The 21,419-nt window shown below is 35.1% G+C and overlaps 1 protein-coding gene across 1 annotated transcript in view; it reads left to right on the top strand.

Annotated features, from left to right (window-relative positions):
- LOC128983004 (uncharacterized) overlaps positions 1-21,419 on the top strand; it is a 123,267-nt gene that overhangs the window by 56,970 nt on the left and 44,878 nt on the right. The window lies entirely within an intron of this gene.

Below are 21,419 nucleotides of genomic sequence, written 5' to 3'. Positions count from 1 at the left end.
GACATGGCATATTTAATAGGTAAGATGTGTTTATTATGTCAAACCAATTCTAATGAAAATCACGTCAAAACTCCCTTTTTACCTTGGTACCTTTTTATGGCTTGGCTCGAGTTAAAACACCCACGCGGGGTACTCCCGCAGCAGATGTCGGTGTAGTATAGCCCTAAAGTGTTTGGTTTATGGTTACAAGATACCTAGTCAATTTTTGTTCATACTAAACAAAGTTGCGAAGAAAAATGTCAGAACCTGTTCCAGCTTTAACTGCGAGAACCGACAATTTAACTATTTTTTGAGGCCTCAAATGTACCCTTATACAATTTGGAGGTGTGGAGTTTAAGTGTTAAATGTGTATTTTTAGATGGACTACATTTTGTATGCTTAACTTTTTCCTGTATCTCCAATAATAAATTAAATTATGCTGCCAGAGGTGCCCATCCCCCCAAGGTCAGGATTGTGAATGCCCCCCCATATCACATTGCCTCTTTTTCAACCCCCCCCCCCCAAATAAAGAACTTATCTACCTGACACCTTCCGACCGACACCAAAACAAATATTTTAAGGATTTTCTAAACTAATAAAATAATATAAACACCAGCTATAACTGTCAATACAAAATGTTACTTGGAAGGTTCCTTTTCTAATACAAAAATTACAAGGACGATGAAATAGTCATGATAGTTGAATAATTTGAAATGTTGAAATTACTATGTTCATGGAAAAGAATTTGGGAGGATCGTACCATGGTCATCCCCCCACGGTCACGAAGATATCATCGTCGTCTTTATTGTTCGCAACAATATTTTGACGTTTCTAAGCCGACGTGAAGACACCATCATCATTGCCTCTTTGATCGCAGCGATATCTTGAAATCCCTCCGCGGTTGCGAAGACATTACCATAGCCTCCTGTGTTTGCAGCAATATCTTGACATCCCTCCGCGGTATCAAAGACATGATTAGTGGCGGCTGGTTTATTAGCACTCTGGAACGGAGTCCTCCCATTTTCTAGGCAATAGTATAATTAATAACTTAATAATTATTAATTATCACAAAAATATGATTTTTATTCCTACATTTGAATGTACAAACATTAGCAGGGTCAATGTTTTTAGGACACCGATAATGGACGCAACATATTTTTGCAACAGGTAGTACACAGGGACTAAGTAGATATGAGTCCAAACTCCCATATAAAACTGCATAGAAAAATTCAACCAATCACAGCACTGTGCCAGGCACAAATGCAATAGGTATAGGGCATTTGTGACTATGTCCAAACAGAAGTTTTACCTATTGCCCCAATGAGCGCTGAGCGCTACGACCTGTTGACTGTCAACACAATATCTGTCAAATATGTGAATGTAGTTTAGTGATTCGTAGAGGTTATGTTCATTATGCCGCTGGTATTCTGGGTGTTATTTAATTAATGTAGGTATACTATTGTTTCTCTAGAAGTGTGTGTGTGTGTGTGTGTGTGTGTTGGGGAATGATACATTGTGAGATCCGACGTATGGTTACACACCAACAACGTGAGCTCCGTTTTCAATGTGAGCTCCGACCCCCCGGAGCTCGGATTGAGAAAGCCTCTGATTCGTTGTCCTAGTGACTTCGGCATCACGGAAATACCCGAAATAGCTCGAACTAGGTCGGAGCTCATTTTACTGCTTTTTACCAAAGTGTGCGAGTGTATAGCTTCATAAAATCGACACCACGTCGCGCTACGATCGCGTTTACACTCTTCGATGCACACCAACATGGTTCCACACAGTCAATGTGAGTTCCGCTATTGTTCTGACTTCCGCTCCGCATTTAGTTGTTTTCAGCGCGTTATTCTCGAATTTCTAGTGCCAGAACGCGATCCAGACTACTGTATATCCATGTCGTGTTTATAGGCACTGAGGAGGGGGGAGGTAGCTTCGCCGTCAGCATAGCATTGTTGTAGTCTGTTGCGTTCTCCAGCTGTGTTTACCGCTGAAAATAAAATATTCTTTAATTTATGATAAGGATAAATTGCATAAACCAAAGCCTTCTCTGAGGGTATAGTAATGATTTCCCCGAGCAAAGCTTAGTACCCTGGTACTTATTTATTTTTTTCAAGTCGATCTACCAATTCTCCAAATCAGTAATCAATAGTCAGCTATCTTGAAACAGCTGTTCCGTCGTATGTTCTTTAAAATGCTTAATTGTATCCACAACTAACTGTTTACATTTCATTTCAGTATTAAGTTTTTTTTTTATTTTTATTTCGGGACGTGATTTTTATTTCCTTCCCGATTGTTTGGGGTAAAACAACTAGGTTAAATATTATTGCAGATAGCAATAATATTGAAAACAAGCATCGTACTAAAAACAATTCTGTATAAAAATTAAACAAGTACAGTAACAAGATCTGTTGTTGACTAAACAAATTTAATTTTTGGTTCAATTAACTATGAAACATAAATATAATTATAAAACACCAAATGCTAACCTTATATAGACATTTAACGTGAATACGACACGAATACAACTACATAAAAAAACTTGAGTAAAGTCTTAAGGCCTGATATATGGTTACTTGTAAAACAGCAGTAGAGTTTAATCAGGCAGGCCCAATCCTAAATATTTTAACATGTGCCTATCACAATGTCATTATTTTTGCATGACTTTAATCCTCAATTGTGACATCATTGTGAAGATCTCCCGTGATGACGGAGCCACCGTGACCATGTTCGCGGCGCTATATTCAGTTGTCCAGGCGTCTCAGCAGTCAACACATCTCGTAATCTCGGCGCCTGATCCACAACCAAAGATCTCTATATAATACAACAAATCTGTATTATATATATGTCCACAACACGCCCCACGCTCGCGGCCGGATCGTCAACGTGTCCCCGAATGTCCCGCGGTCAGAGCACCATCGCTTGTGAGCACGGTGCCATCATCAACATTACCCGCGTTCACGGCACCATCGCAAACACTTCCCTCGCTGCCCACGCTCATGGCGCGATCGTCAACATGTCTCATGGTTGTGGTACCATCGTCAAAATTTCTCACGGTCGTGGCGTAATCATTGACATGTTTTGCGGTTACGATGCCATTGTCAACACGTCTCGATTATGTCTCCGGTCACGGCATTATCGTCAACATGTTTTGAGGTCATGGTACCAACGTCAACATGTCTCATGGTTCCAGTGTTATCGTCAACGTTTTTGCGGTCATGGCGTTAACCGTCAACGTATCTTGCACTCACGGTGCCATCGTTGACATGTCTCGTGGTCACGGTGCTAACTTCAACATACCTCGTGCCACAGAAAACATATTAAGAACGTTTTCTGTGCTCGAGGTTACTTTGCCAGGATAAATATCTCCCGCGATTACGGATACATCATCGTCTCCTAGGTCCGCCGAACCATATCGTGAAATTCTCTCGCAATCACGGAAGTGTCGTCATCGTCACTCGCGACGCAGCGAATCCTTATTTTATCAAAATATACTTGACTATTTTAAAAACAATAGCTTCAACTTCGTGTGGACTTTATAGCCTCCGATTTATTTTATACAACCTTGAATATGGGCGAATTTCTCTCGTTTGTATTATAACGCAATAACACAATATGTTTTATTCTTAATTCGGGAACAAACCACGACTAGCTACCTCTAGTAAGATATAATCGTAGGCACCTGGTACAAAGTGTTCCACATATTGTTTAATCTAAGCAAACTCATAAACATTCAGTACTTGGAAAGGTAAAGGAAATATGAGTGAGCAGAATACAGGAATGTCCCGTTAACACGTTATTCACACGTTACTCCAAATGGACTTCATAAGCAATTTCTTAGATTTTCCTTTTGCAACAGGTCATCCCAGTTATTGGAGTGTCGGGTCACTCGGGTCAGTTCACTTTTGTGATATTGCGAGAGTGTGATTGACCTCCAATTTCCAACCTATAAATATTGTTTAGGTTTTACGTGGTAATAAATCGCAAAAAGGACAACTCTCCTATTTGTCCCTAACTTTCTTTTCTTGTCCGCATCTTTCCTACGCTCGAAAATCTCGATTGAACATAGCAAAAAGCGATGGAAACCGAAGATTTTTGGAGCTTGATTTTTTACCCTACTTTTAATGTGTTTTTATTATTATTAAACCCATCTAAAAAAAAATTGCTGCTCACAGTTTTCCAGCAAACGCCATTTTTACCCAGAAACCCAGGTTTTAAAATTCGTAAAAAATAGCAAAGTGCCGAAAATTACCAATTTGTGGGTAAACCAAAGTAATCCAACCTAGCTTACTCTAACCTAACCTAACCTAACCCATGCTTAGATCAGCAAAGTGCCGAAAATTACCGATTTTGGGTAAACGCAGCTTAGGTTAGGTTAAGCTGAGGAGCTCAGCTAAAGGTTATATTAGGGAGTCCTTGGAGGCTAGTGGCCATCTTGGATAATTTCAAACAGCTGCTGAAGAGAGATTTATCGTCCAAAAATATTTTTTTCAAACACCAAAGTGATAATAATTTAACATCGAGTATACTGTGAGATTAGAAATGTTCTTTGTAGTTTTTTATTGTTCTCCAAGGGAGTCAATGAAAGCTAACAGCCATCTTGGATTTGTCCCCCATAAGAGCAGTGTTAATTACGTTAATTTCAAACAGCAGCTGGAGAGTTATTTACAGTCCAAAAATATTTCTTCAAACACCAGAGTGATTGTAATTTAAATATCTAGTTTATTGTGAGATTATAAAAGTATATTGTGTCTTTGTAGTTCTTTCATTGTTTTATGAGTTAGAACGTCTAGGCTCCAAGGACTCTTTTGCACTCTTTTATTGACACTTACCAGTCAAATGTGGCGATATTAATGATTTATAACGCTTTTCACGATTTTCAAACGTGTTTTTCGTGGTGAAATATGTGTTTGCTGCAAAAAGTGCAAAAGGAAAAGAAGTTTGAAATGATTCGAATAATAAGAAAAATAGGCTACCATTAAAAGGAAAACAGATTTTTCGAGCGCTTATAATCGCCGATTTCTAAAGCTTTTCTCGATTTTCAAACGTGATTTTCAGGGTGAAATAGTCGTTTCCCCCTAAAGCTCCAAAGGAAAAAGTGCTTAAAATAGCAAAATTTTGGTAGATAAGGTAAAAAATGCTATATAACATAAGTAGTGCAAGTTCAGTATTGCCTCCTGGATTTCACCAATCACGTATTCAGACCCTAATTCCAAAATTTAGTTAACCTTGCGCTGGTTTTTGAGATAAATATTGCAAACCCACAACGGACCGTTCCAGTTCTCCCTTATCTTTACCGCATATCTCTCTTATCTCCAAGACTACAGACTGCGCAATGAAGGAGGGTCTCGTGCCTATGCCTAATCTGATGAAGAATGAGCAAGAGCAATCGTACATTTGTTTTTTAATTGTGGTGTAAAACTTTTTAATTTATGTTTATATGTTATTTAATTTCTTGTTATGTGAGTTTGAATTTAGTATGGTAGCCATTTCAGAAGAAAGTATTAAAATAATTTGAGATGTTAAGATTATGAAGAAATGTCATTTCTTTAACAGAAATACTTAGATAACTTCTCAAAATGACTTCTAAATTGTTATTTATTTTGCTAATGCAAACAAGCATCTGTTTCGTAAATATAATTAAATTATTTCGTTTATTACGATTGTGTTGGTGTACATTACTACCGATATGTCGAACTATTGACAAGAATGCCACATTTAGCTACCCCATTCAGTTTTTCATATTTAAAAATCATATCTTACAAACAGAACTTTCCAAATTAAACATCAAAATTATTTAACTGACCTTTACCCTATAGAATCAGGAATCCCCAAAGGAAGCGTGCTTGAACTATACTTGTATATTCCCTATACATCGGACCTAGCAGAAATTGTAAACACTATGGTTGCCACATTTGCGGATGATATGACCATTTTATCTGTCCACGACAAACTGGTTCAAACTACAGCAAATTTACAGTTAAACTTGGATGAAATTTCACATTGGTTTAAAACACAGAGGTTCAAAATTAATGAAAATAAATCAGAAAACATTACTTTTACCCTAAATCTGGCTACATGTCCTCCGGACATTGTTCCATGAACAATATTCACCACCCTAAAGTAACAGAAATAAAATACTTGGGCATGCACTTAGATGCAAAGCTTAATTTGAAGGCACATATCTGGACTAAAAGACAATATCAAATTTAAAAATAACGAAGCTTAATTGTCTTCTTGGATCTAAATCAAAACTTAGTACACAAAATAATGTTACTTTGCAGAAAAGTTATGAAACCAATTTGGACTTATGGGATCCAACTTTGGGGATCATCAAGTACATCAAAACATTGAAATTTTTCAACGATACCAATCAAAATTGCTACGTAAAATTGTCAACGCAACGCACCTTGGTTTGTTACCAACAGAACACTTCATAATAATCTTAGAATTTGAAAAGTCAAAGAAGAAATTACAAAATCTAGTGAAAAAAGATTATCAAATTGGAAAATCATTCAAAATCGTCTTATACAAAACAACTTTTGCAAAACTTGACAGCTAGCCTGACCATACTACTGGAACGAATTTCACGCGGTTGGTAGGCCTACCAAATGAAAGATATTTTCCTGTAGATGTGATGAATCCCTTTATAAATTAAAATAGGCTCAAAAATAAACACAAGAAACGAATTTAAAATTAAAAAAATAACTTGGGCCGTATGGGTTGCCATGTAGGTAACGAAATAACAACTAAATGTAAACAGAAAATAAAACCAAATAGAAGAAATTCCATTTACATGTCTTATTTATAGCATAGGGTAAATATAGATAAGTTGGAAAAATACATACTTTTGGTCAAGTTTCCGACCACAGGGCGAGCTCTCATCTTGCACTAAATTTATTGGACAATCACAACACCATTTACAGACTGAAGCGACTTACGATATTAAACCTCCCATTCAGATTCGGCTGTGTTATCAAAATTATCTTTGTTAGCTAGTGTTGAGAGTGGTAAATCACTATACTTTTAATGTTGTATTATTGTTAATGTATTTGCTTATTTGTCTACTTTTGAAACAGACTGTAAATTAAATAAAGTTGAAACCCGATTAAGCTACAACCCATTTAATAGTATATTTCGTCCCTAGGGCCAAAAATAAGGTTTTGCCGGCTCGAGATAGTTTTTAAGTTCTCGACTTCGTCTCGATCGAGAGCTGCAAAACCATTTAGGTCCCTATTTTGCACCACAGTATACCCTATTGCCACTATTCACCTCTATAATAAATGCACACTGATGGTCAACACAACTACAACTTTAAGGTTATGTGAAGAAATAATTCGAGGAATCAGCAAAAATAAAAATAAATAGTTGCTAGGCAACGGTGACAATAAAATAATTCTATTGCAATGCTATGGATACTGATTGTGCATTTAATATGCATTCATGTTTTAAGTAAGTAAGCGGGCAGCTAATTTTGCGGCCCTAGGGACCTGCTCGGTCCCCAAATAACGATGACAGCTGGCATGGCCAGCAAAACGTAACTTTCAGCCACCAATTAACGTATGTAGAACCACTAAAACATTATAGTGTGGTGAAAAAAAATTATACATACTTTCGATACATGCGATTGCATACAATCGAAGCTCATTACTGAGTTTAAATCAGCTGATTTTCACTTCCTAGGGAGAAAAGAGTGAAAAGACCTACTTTAAGCTCTTTAAATACGGCTGTTTTTGCTGCAGTATGACTCAGCGTTTGCAGTATGCCTCAGTGTTTTAATAAATATTTGATAGTTAATTTGTCGATAGTGTAATGCAGGTTTATCTTATATAATTCATTACAATGACCAACCACCAAACCACATACACTTCAGATTCAGTTAAGCCTAAAATTATTCAAAGATCCCGTGGGTGATAACATAGGTACCAAAAAGATATTTTTTAGATTTTAAGATGAAAAATTAACTGATGAAGAAGCGGATGAAGCAACAGTCTGATCTAGAGTTAAGTTCACAAGAACAGTGGGAATGAAGCTAGTAATGCCTCTCACATTGAACAGATCCAAAACTGGGTTCCTAGGCAAGACTAGTAACTTTCCGTAGAACGAAGACGAGTATTGGTGTTACCTTCGAACTTACCATTCCCGGAGCTCACATTGAGCATACACCATACCGGAGCTCACAATGAGCATACACACTTCCGGAGCTCACATTGTGCATACACACTGCCGGAGCTCACATTGAGCATACACACTGCCGGAGCTCACATTGACCATACACACTTCCGGAGCTCAGGTCGACTTACATACCGGAGCTCACATTGCATTACAAAATCCAAGTTGTGAATTTTAATCAAACCTTGAGTTTTAAGTGTCCACAGTTAAGTACAAGACATCTTTTAAAAAAGTGACATATATTTTCTTTAAATAACCTCTCCTTCTACCGGAGCTCACATTACTGTGTAATACCATGGAGCTCACATTGGTTGCCAAACGCGTATGTGTGTGTGTGTGTGTGTGTGTTTGTATTCACCGAATAGTGGCATCCTTCACAGGCACACGGCCGTACTGTGGCACCTTCAAAAATTGTGGCACCTTTTTCAGGGTGCCACAGCTAATTTGATCATTTTTGAGGTTTTCCAGCATTATTACGTCGTTTAAACATCACATGCCACAATTGAGTATTTTTGAACTCGTTGATGTGAGTTTAAGTAGCGCAGGTACACACCGAATTGTGGAACACGAAACCATACAGGTAGCTAGCGCGCCTCGCGCCGTCCGCCGGAACTATAACTTTCCTAATGCTACGTTGCCAATTCTCGCGCCAGCCTACACTCGAAATAGTGGCACCATGCCACAATTCAGTATATATCAACAGTGTGTGGACAGGATGCCACTTAATGAGCTGTAGAGCTTGAGCAGTGTGTAGAACAGTGCAACAAGCAACTAATAAACTAATAATACTATACTGCCACGTACTATAAAACAATTTAAGTACCATAAATAATATACTTTTGCTCCGAGTGGTGAACAATGTTTTACATTACAAATAATTTGTGTAGTAAATAATAATTTAAATTGATTTACCTAACCCGCCATGTTAAACTTCCCTATCCCAAGCGTGATGTATACAACTTCCTTACTTCTCGAGTGATGTAAAGTATCAAAAACTCACTCGGTGATGTAAAGAAACCCATTTAAATAACATTGAGTGCTTAACTTAAAAAATATAACTCTATGGAGCCAACGATGTTCAACGCTAGAAATCAGCTGTGCGCTTGAATGTTATTATTATGCTTTAAAGTATTTTCCTACCTAACCTAGCTTTTGTTAGTAAAAGAACGTTACTGATAGAAGATGAGTGAAATGGATAATGAAAAATATTGTACGTAAACCCATGTTTATTGTCGGGTCAGGTAAAATCTTGTACGTTACACGTTACGCAAGAGCGTGCTGTTTACATCACTTAGGTGAATTATGCAACTCGCTTCCGCTCGTTGCACAACATTCACCTGCGTGAAGTAAAAACGCTCTTACTACACTTGTAATGTAAATAGCTATTACGCAGCCATTAAAAAATTGATTTTTGTTTACAAACATAAATTGGTAACGTAGTTATTTTGTATCAATTGAATTTGTACACTGAAACGATAACAATGTTTGAGGTTAGAACGCTATATAAGTTGTCCTAGACTGCTTTTTTTATCATACAAACTATTTCGTGCTGATACATCTATTTTTTTAAACATTTTAGTCATGTTGACAAAATATTTTGCAATTACATTTCTGAATCAGTCAGTAAAGGTAGATTTCGATGCATCATTGCTGAAAGTTATGTTTTGCTTCTCACTCTCAGAGTATTCCAAAGACATCTAATGTTTCAATCCATGTTCAAATGTTATATGAGGTAAACATATAACCGAATCAATTAAAGTACTTAAATTAAAATACATATTATTATCAACACGCATAATCTAGTTCAGATTATAATATCATCTCACAATCATATTTGTAAAACCTACTGTGGTGTTTTAACCAGTCCCCACTAACAAAATCATAAAATGAAAGGTTCTAAAGAGGTTAACATTGAGTCATAACAAAAGTAGTTTAAAAGTTGTAACCGTGATACTGTAAATAATTTGATATTGTTAGATATTATACGATCGTTTTACAATTTTGTCAATCTATCTGTTACTTTCATACAAATGTATTTTTATTATTCAATGTTTTGTTTTGTAGAACCTTTAGTATTCTCAACTTTATTAATAACTAGTAGAATACCCGACCTTCGTACGGGGTTGGCATATAAGTAGAACATGATCATTGCAGTGATGGGAGAGGAAACGGTCTAAGAAAATATGGTCTTTTAATTTATACGGTATCCTATAGTGTGGCACACATATACCTATAATAAAAGAATGTGTTTAATGGTATGCACTGTAAACGAAAACCTATCACAATAGTTCCAAACATGTTAATAGGGCAATTTTCTAACATATTTTAGTGAAATTATAATCAGGCAAACGGGAATTGGCTCAGTCTATAGGTTTGCTGGGGCAGGGGGATTATATTACTGTTTACAAACAAATAAATCAAAAGAATATACCCCATAACTCAGGATAAGGGCCTAGGTTGATAGGGCAATATAGAATGTTGATTATTTCCTATATCCATTGAATGATTTATTTTAAAATGAATTATTATAAAAATAAATAAATAATATTACAACATTTCACAAATATTATAACAGACTCAGTATAGTTAGATCATAAACAAATGAAGTACTGTAACTGAAACAATCCTATAATAATGAAATTACATTAACATATGGTTTGACAGCTCCTTTAGGTAATGTTAAATAAATTCAGGCTAGTGACATCATTATTTTAAATTTATAATCCTTACCCTCTCTGTTCTAATATTCGTGCAGTATTTAATAAGGTTTGAACCAGCTGTGTTGAATTGAGAAATCAAAATCAATTTGACAGTTAGTTCTGCTTGTTTACATTTTTAAACTTACTAGGTTTGTTCTTTGTTACCATGGATACCATCAATCAATATTTACTTTTAAATCTCTCATCTCAGATTTTTGAAAGCCCACGGGGCAAAGCCCTAGGTGAATATCGAAGCGGTAATAGTTCTATATGTATCCTAGGAGCTGTAGCTTCATTTGTGTGCAATTTGAGCATAGTCGGATCAGTATTTTTTGAGATTAGCTCATACAAACACACACACAGACACCCCCTCTTCTTTATAATAGTATAGAATAGAATAGAATATAGAATAGAATAGATAGATAGATAAACCTATTTCAACGTACAATATCAGTTTTAGGAAATTCCTAGTAAGGTTGTTAGAAGTATATTGGCATCCGTGAAGTTTGTGTAATGTTTTTTAAAATCACTGTGGGATATATTTAACTTCACTTATTATTTATTTAATATGTTTCTACTTCTTGAAATTCTCAGTTAACTGGGAGGCGGAGCAAACAGTTTGTTCTAAAATGAACTTGAAAATTTTAAACAATCTTTTTCTGTTGGTTTACTTAAAGTATATAATGTTCTACTATGAATGCAAATCTTTAATATAGTCTAAATTTCCAGTCCCACCCTCAAAAACTATGATATTTAACAGTTGAATCTTTATAACGTATAAACACATTATTTTTAATCGGTCATCAAACTGATTCTTGAATTAGTAGTTGCAAGAGTACGCAAAACTGCAGAGAGTCCTTGAAAATGCTTGTGCAATGATATAGTTTTAAATTATAAAAGAAACCCTTCAAAAAATTTTATTAACAGGACCAGAGGACCAATATGCACATGGTATTTCATTTGTATAAGGCAAAAAGTTCAAATCATATTAACTTATGATTGCCAATAGATTTTGGGTTTCCTTAAAACAATTATATAAAACTGTCTGCAAAAGTCAATAAAACTGATTTTATAAGAAATTGTAGATTCTTCTGTTGCTCTGTAGGCGACCATTTTGGTCACACAAGGAAGTCCAAACTTATATCTTAGTTTGAACAACGTCATCTTGATTTTACATTGCTCAAGATACATAATCGACACGTAGGCTTTCAAAAAAAATAAGTAAAGAAAGTAACTAGTGATGGACCGCGCAGACATAGGAACAGTCTAGACTTGCCTCTTACTGACGTTTTCCAAACGAATATAGAAGTTAGATCTACATTCTTCATTTTAGGCTTGAAATAAATTTGTTTGTGGGTAAGAGCGAATGAGTAAGCATGAACAATAACCCTTCCCCCCACACGCTACCATACCACAGCATCTTACTAGCAGAGCTCAAGGTCATTGACGTAATTGTAATGAACTAAATTTAGACTTCCGACCCCCAATGTCACCAATGGGCCCTAAAGGTTGGTATGTAACAATTCATGACGGTTGAACAATGGCCTTTAAAATACGCTTTTAATTTGTTTCCTAGCGTTTACCGTATCTTAGAAAAAGTTAGTTAACAATAATTACAAAAACTTGTTGGGCGAAAGAAAAATTCTTAAAAGCTACAAATTAATTTATAATATATGTATCTATATCGTATTAAAGTGTGTTAAAGGTTTAGCGTTTGGTTTACAATGTAAAAATTTTCAAAGTCACAAGATGGTTTCTGAAACTCTTTATACAACTCTCCTTTATAAAAATTTAAAAAAAATATTATCCAAGAAATTGAGCTCTTTAGCCACAAAATCCACCGTTTTTTTACTTACCTGACGAAGAAATAAAAACAGTAGCAGCCGACGAACTTTGTTATGTCATATTTAAAAACTCATTTAAAAGTACCGACTTTATTTCAAGATTTAAAATAGAAAATATAAACTTTTGAGCTTTTAATTAGAACCAATAGTGTCCTAGACTAATTGACATCTTTCACACGAAGTGTCAACTATTTACCTTTAGTCTAAATGTCAAGTTATTTTGAAGCTGGACATTGAGTTTTGGTGCCGTTTTCATTGGCATCTACCACTTCTAACCTGCACTAAGATGGCGGACCTGGCTTCAACTGCTTGTATGTTAGTTATATAGATGTGCTCCATCTATTGGTCTTATGTGATCGTTGATTTAAACTAACGGAATTCTGATGAAAATTTGATCATGAATTATTAGCAGTTTTGCAGGATGATTAACAATAGTTTTTTTTTTTTAATTTAAATTGCTTGTTAGTTGGCAACAAATCTTAGAGATGTGTATACATTTTTTAGGACAAAATTGAATTAGCAGATGCCATGGTAAAGAAGCGTACTAGAAAAAGTTACTGTCGCCTCATCCAATTTTTACAGCAGTCAGCTGTTGACATGCTAGGCGAGCAACCGCGACAGTGAGGACGGGGAACAGCTGATTTCATGTTCCTAGTTGGCAAATTGTCTGCTAGCTACTAACGTACACATGCATAAGCCATCAGCGGTAGCACCAGTAGCCTCAATGAATATACAGGGTGAATTTTAAATGAGTTCCCCCCCTACTTTTTTCTACATTTCTTAACATATCAACTTCGGACCACGTCAGATCATTGTAGTGTAGTAATTACTTCATTTTGATAGGGTAAACATTTTTGACTGCCATCTTGGATCCGCCATATTGGATACAAAATTTTTTTTTCAAAATTAAAGGTAGGGCTGTGACCTATTGTTTCAAACAAAAATTTTACGCTGATTACAATGCCGCAATTAGTTTTTAAAAATCTTGATCCGTTCTAAAGTTATGAGGACGTTTTATATCTTTATTTTTAGCCCATTTTATCATTGTGCATTTACAAACTAAGACCATAATCTCAAAATAGTGCTAGATAAAGATAAGTATACACCACCATTCATTGTCGACCTATTATCACTTGATTATGACGGATGTATTTATTTTTCGGCCGCCATCTTGGATCTGCCATTTTGAAATGTGACAAATAAATTTAAATATGAAGATGGTATTGTGACCCATCATTTTAGACTACTTTTTTATACTGAATTCAATGCCGCAATCTGTTTTGCATTTTCATATTTGTGTTTAGAAATATTGGAAATTTAAGTAAGATAATTTTAATATTTCATCAAGAAAGCCTGAGAGACAAAAACGGATTGTGGCATTGAGTTCAGCATAAAAAAGTAGTTCAAAATGATGGGTCACAACACCACCTTCATATTTAAATTAATTTATCACATTTCAAATGGCAGATCCAAGATGGCGGCCGAAAAAAATACATCCGTCATAAGCAAGTGATAATAGGTCGACAATGAATGGTGGTGTATACTTATCTTTATCTAGCACTATTTTGAGATTATGGTCTTAGTTTGTAAATGCACAATGTTAAAATGGGCTAAAAATAAAGATATAAAACGTCCTCATAACTTTAGAACGGATCAAGATTTTTAAAAACTAATTGCGGCATTGTAATCAGCGTAAAATTCTAGTTTGAAACAATAGGTCACAACCCTACCTTTACATTTGAAAAAAAAATTTTGTATCCAATATGGCGGATCCAAGATGGCGGCCAAAAATGTTTACCCTATCAAATTGAAGTAATTACTACACTACAATGATCTGACGTGGTCCGAAGTTGATATCTTAAGAAATGTAGAAAAAAGTAGGGGGGGAACTCATTTAAAATTCACCCTGTATAAACACTTGTGTTAAGGTTTAAATACAGTAGTCAATGTTATTACTGAATTTGATACTATACATATTGTTACTAATATATGAAATGGAGAAAAACGTTACCTTAAAAATACAAAATTTCCCAATTTATATCCAGACCTTTTTAAATAGCTTAGAAAACAAATAATTTAGTATATCAAAGTGTTTTTGTACGGTTATTGGTAACAGGACAAATTCAAAAATTGTAAATTTAAAATTCCCTTGTTATTCATATAAAGAATATTGTAAAATGTTGTATTTTGCTTGTTTATGGATATATTTTGATCAAACTTGGCAAATTTATTCAAACAATTACAAAACTATTTGGATCATGAACGGTACTCTAGTTTTCCCAAGGTAGGACACGTGAATTGGAATTTTTGCGTTACAGGCACAATGACAGTAAGAATCAAACAAACGTACAGATATATACACAAGACTCGTTTCGGCTATCTTATTATATACAACGTAAAAATAACCAAACACTTCATGAGTCCACGCAATGTACAGACAAAACAGTAAAGACTTAATAATCTTATAACTAACTATCTGCCCATGTTTCGCAACGGGGTGAGAATCTTTGGGTCTCTAATTCCACCGTAAAAAAAAATAGTATATTTCGTACCTAGGGCCTAAAGTGAGGTTTTGCCGACTCGATATCGGGTTTTAAGTTCGGGACGAAGTCGAGAACGTGAAACGATCGAGAGCTGCAAACCCATTTTGGCTCGTGGTACGAGCGGTTTTTTTTACCCAAGTATGTTTTGCAATATAACGTCCCTCTTATTTATGTGAAATATTTTGAGGAATCAGCAAAATCAAAAATAACAATAAATAGTTGTCTAGGCAGCTGTGACAAAAAACAAGTCTATTGCAATGCCATGGATACAGCTTGTGCATTTAATATACGTTAATGTTTTAAGTAAATAGGCGAACAAGTGATTTTGCGGCCCTAGGGATGTAAACCCCTGCTCGGTCCCCATATGACGATGACAGCTGGCATGGCCAGCAAAACGTAACTTTCAGCCACCAATATAAACCAGCTAAATGTATGTAAAACAGCTAAAAACATCATAGTGAGGTGAAAAATTCGTTACGCATACTTTTACATTACCATGAATTAATTATATGCATACAGAAAAAACGGAGTCATACTTATTGCGTATTTTAATGTAAACTAGTGGCTTGTAGGGACATAGTCCCTAAAAAGCTACGGAAAAGGAATTATTGTTGGAATATTTAAACAAACTCAGAATCAAATTATCTATATGTCAGGATAGGCCTAGATATCCCACTACAACATATCTTTTGTGAAAAAAAAAACAAAACAGTTTGTTGTTTGTCTTTGTTTGCTTTTGTTGATAACGTTATGTTCAATAAAGAATTTGAATGATTCCTGAGTTTAACTGCTAAAGGCAGCAAACATGTTTATGAATAAATATTAGTTTATTAAGGTAGCTTTGGTTTTTTGGTTAATGCTGATAACAAGGCTTCCCCGATTGAAATACAGTATTGGAAATTGTCTTCGTCAAATAAGAAAAGGCAAAAAATGGTGTGTTGAGATACCCTACCCAGTTATTATTTCTAAGTCTATGCTCATTTTGTAAAGGTTTAACAAAATTATTCTTAAGTAAAGGCATCCCATTGACAGAACTTGGACCTAAATTTGTTTGTGATCAACATTAAAAAACCACTATTAGCCTAGTGTAAGTATGTGGTGTTAATCCTCCTAAAGCGATTGATTTACATATTCTACCAAAAAAGGGCCTAGTCAACGTCTAATTACCAACTATTTTGCGGCTAGTTAGGGTTCCATTACCCAGTTATCGAAACTAATCACGACATAAATATTTTTGGTTCGTTTAAATACCTGTACGAACCTACTTCATCTCTATTCCCAAATTGTTTTCTAAGAGTAACCGTTGAGGTTATTCCACTTCAAACAAAATATTGATTAAACACTACAATAAATCTCAAATATAAATGTTAGTAAATTAAAAAAAAATTGGAATAAATCTTTTACATATGTTTTGAAATCAAAACAAAGAAGATCTTCTTTTAATCTTGAATCGTTTCTTAAATCTTGAAAACAATTTATTTCAACTTTGACATAACTAAAAAGTCTTGATTATTAAAGGTAACATTATCCCTTTATATAGTTGGTTTTATATAGTATACATTACATTGCAGAATTGACTGGCAAATGAGTAATCCAAATGTAAGCTTACTTGCTAATGATAAAATCACGATCAGCTGGATTGAAGTAAACAAAAATCAGCAGTAAATGCCTTCTAATGCTATTCTTATGGAGAACATTGTACGTTATATCTAATTTTGTGTTAAGATTTTGGGAATTTCACTATTTTTCCCGCCGTCACGGGATAAAGACCTTTAATTTGAGCCCTCTCACGTCGTTCTACGACTTTCCAGTCGCCCACAATTTTGTCGCAAAGAATAGGCTTACGTAATTAATATATAGATTCCCATGAAACTGATAATTTACCCAGCACATTAAGGCCTTTATTCCAAGTATCTCAGTTCGTAAACCATACATACAATGTGACGATAAAATATCAATAAAATAGCATGTAGTTTTATGTAATCCTCAAGACATTTCATTTGGTCCATTGACTTTAAATCCAATAATTGTAAAAATTATTGGAGCTTTGAAAAAAACTTCATATAAAATCCTTACACTAATAAAAGACGACGTCATGAGCGCGGGAAATGAGCTACAGTGGCTAGGGCATAGCCACATGAATACAGAACGGAATGAAGGAACTAGAACGGAGAACTGGCAACAGCGCACGCGAGAAGTAGGGGGGGCGCACACACCGCTCCGCTCAAGCACTACAACGCATTAGTGGCATCCTGTCCACACACTGTTGATATATACCGATTTGTGGCATGGTGCCACAATTTAAAAACTGGAATGTTAGATGTTAAAATGGAGTGTTCATTAAAAATATCGATGCAGACATGTTTCTACCACCTTCCTTCATCCACTGGTGGCCGCAGGTTGAAAGATGCCACAGTTAGGTGTTTGCGAGTATTCGGTAAAACCCCGTATGTGTGTGTGTGTGTGTGTGCGCGCGCATAATGCTAATGAAATCTGCACTCTGTTCAAAATATTTCTGCAAATTATGCGAGTGGTTAGGACAATTAAACAAAGAGACAATGAAAACAATGAATAAAGCAGTTTATTGTGATACCTTCCCTCGGTATCATTAACCTCCCAAAAAAATTTATGCGTCCTTCCACTACTTTAACCCACTAGCCGCCACTGGACATGATCACTGCATCCCGTTATCACGAAAATATCTTGACACTCCCCGTGATTGTAAATACATCGGGTTATTGTGATGAATAATGATTATGCATAGCCAAAATTATGCTGGAAGTATTATTAGAGTGTGAACTTAAAAGAACAACTTTTAAAGGGCTATTTATAAAATAACTTCAATCAACTGTAGGTTTGCACTACTCTGCATAATATTAAAAGACGACATACTATTTTAACATCTTATGCAATTAAAGCTACTTACAATATATAATTAAAAATTAAAAACAGTCCTCACGGCAACACAACAACCAACAATAACCACCCACATTTTACATTACTAAATTTCTTATGATACATTTTTGAAAGAAAATCTGTCTATACAGGGTGGCTGAAAAGTAACTTGCACCCCACTTAACTTTTCAACCATTTGAGATATTTGAAATCGGTTTGCGGCAACCTTCTTAGATATGAGGGGCTTCAATAATTATGGTCGATTTTGAAAATTGTGCCCTTAGGGGTAGCGGGGGTAGGGGGTAGCTCAAAATTTTCAAACGACAAATATAGTCGAGTTTGGTATCATTTTACAGGTCTTGACGAAACATAAACATTGACATAAAGAAAACCACTAATAACAAAATGGCGCCCTAAAACTTTTCAAATCCAAATAACCATGAGAGTGGCAAAAAAATTAACTTACACCCTCTTTAACTTTTTAACCATTTGAGATATTTGAAATCGGTTTGCGGCAACTTGTTTGGATGTAAAGGGCTACAATAATTATGATCAGTTTTGAAAATTTTGCGCTTAGGGGTAGCGGGGGTAGGGGGTAGCACAAAATTTTCAAATAGCAGGTATAGTCGAGTTTTGTATCATTTTGTAGGTCTTGATAAAACACAACAAATAACATAGAGAAAATAGAAATCGGACCATTAATAACAAAATGGCAGCTAAAAATGATTGAAACAATGGTTTTTTAAAGTAATTTTGAACTGCCATTTTGTTATTAATGATCCGATTTCTATTTTCTTTATGTTAATTGTTATGTTTCGTCAAGACCTACAAAATGATACCAAACTCGACTATACCTGCTATTTTAAAATTTTGAGCTACCCCCTACCCTCGCTACCCCTAAGCGCAAAATTTTCAAAACTGACCATAATTATTGTAGCCTTTTATATCCAAACAAGTTGCCGCAAACCAATTTAAAAAATCTCAAATGGTTAAAAAGTTAAAGAGGGTGCAAGTTAATTTTTTTGCCACCCTCATGGTTATTTGGATTTGAATCGTTTTAGGGCGCCATTTTGTTATTAGTGAGCTGATTTTGGTTTTCTTTATGTCAATGTTTATGTTTTGTCAAGACCTGTAAAATGATACCAAACTCGACTATACTTGTCATTTGAAAATTTTGAGCTACCCTCTACCCCCGCTATCCCTAAGGGCAAAACTTTCAAAATTGACCATAATTATTGAAGCCCCTCATATCTTAGAAGGTTGCCGCAAACTGATTTCAAATATATCAAATGGTTGAAAAGTTAAGGGGGGTGCAAGTTACTTTTCAGCCACCCTGTATTAGTAGCCTATATTTCATTACTAGGACCGAAAGTGGCATTTTCCGTCGTGCGCTCAAGTTTTTGTGTGAGGCGAAGCCTCACACAGGGAACCCCAATTTCAGGTGCAAGGCAAAGCCGAGTATGTGAGAGCTATTTTCACGTACGAGGCGAACGGGAATAATGGAGCAAGTGCCGGATAATAACTTTTCGGTACGAGTTATGGACGATACTTTTCATCACGACGAAAAAATACACAAACACAGATTAGCAAACCTCAGTAATATTACAACTATTTTATTTCTCAATTAATTTGATTGAACATCAAAATAAAATAAAATCTTCTAAAAGGAAACCTACGTATATTTCTCAATAAATTTTGTTTAAACATGAAACTAAAAGAATAAAACAACTTTTAACAATACATACAGCTGATTCAAATCATTAAATTAAACCTAACAAAACACTAGCGCGTGTAGAGAATAAATGGAGAAATAATTGAGAGCGAGGGAAAATCAGCTGATCGATTTTTCCTCGCCCTAAATTAGAGCTTGGGAAACGACTACTTTCATTGATGTCAGCTGTTATCGAAAATAGTTACTTTTGTTACGGAGTGATGAAAATATATTACACGCTAAGCCGATTTTTGTGAACAGAACTCCTCCCTCATTTTTGGACCGATTTTGATGATTAAAATGTTAAAAGAATGGCCCTGATCAGTGGTTTTGCAAAGTGTTTTATTTTTTTTTTAATCTTTATTAGTTCGGGCTGCATCTTCCATCAAAGTTGGGTTTTCTCCCATAAGATTAACATGGGGAATCTAAATATTTAATTGGAAACTTTGTCTCCTCTAATTTAAGAGAATGACTGGGCCACAAGTGAGAATCACTTGGTAGAGGTGTCCAAAGAAAGGTCTTGGTCTGTAGATGAGTTATCAAAAGAAAAACAAAGTAAATTCCCTTAGAGCTCTGCCCCAGAAGAAGTCTTTAAAAGATCCCTCCACAGATTTGTTTACATTTTGGCCATGTGGATAATACTTTTTAATGAAACAGCTGTTAATTTTTAAATTGTATTTTAAACAGCACACATTTAATTGAGAGTTACTGACTGACTTACTTACTTTCTTATTAAATGGCGACCATACTGAATTGTCCAAAGGAAGTATTTGCAATGTTATTTTCTTGAACTCTTAGAGAGCCTTTGAATGTTATTAGACTAACGAAAAAAGGGTTGTGCATGTTTACTAGCGCTACTCAGCAAAAAAAAAAAAAAAAAACAATTTTATTCATCTCTAAAAAATATATTCTCAAAGTGCACTGAGCAGCAGGCTAAAAATACTATGTCACTTCCTCATATAGTTATAAAATGCTAAAACTCGTATTGTGACATTTATGATTCGGCTTATATTTCTCCAACAGTTATTCATCTGCAGAAGAAGTTCAGTGTGCTCTTATCGTGTCTAATAAGATCCAAACACAAAAACCTTGCCTAAAATGGTACCTATCTTGACAAATTATTTGCAGTGGCCCACTGGGTTGGTAACATTATTGAAAGTAACACAATATTTTGGCTTTATAAGAGTAAATACAATTTAAGCAGCTACTGTCATGACAGAAAGGTCATATTCCTTTTAAACTAGATCACATTATCCTTTAAAATATACGTTGATTAACAATGCATGTAAACGTCAATATTTCCGTAACAGCCAACTTACAGTATGTTTTTCTCTTTGGAAATGCCACATTGCTATTTCGTTTGCATTATTTGTTGCCAATGAAGCTACACGATCATATAAACGAAAGGCCCCTAACCATCAATTTCGACGGGTTTCACCTATTGATTTATAATATAGCAATATGGTTGAATGTTTGGGCTGTTTAATTAATTATAAATAACCCTCCGCACATCAAATTAGGGTTGATTTCAATTCAAAATTAAGAAAACTTGTGGACTTCTTATCAAATCCTGGCG

Source organism: Macrosteles quadrilineatus, unplaced genomic scaffold (assembly GCF_028750875.1).
Source record: "Macrosteles quadrilineatus isolate MER2022 unplaced genomic scaffold, UCM_ALF_1.0 Scaffold_1__1_contigs__length_201487025, whole genome shotgun sequence".
Taxonomy (NCBI): domain Eukaryota; kingdom Metazoa; phylum Arthropoda; class Insecta; order Hemiptera; family Cicadellidae; genus Macrosteles; species Macrosteles quadrilineatus.
The sequence above is the reverse complement of the archived record's forward strand: the minus strand, read 5'-3'. Positions and strand labels throughout refer to the sequence as shown.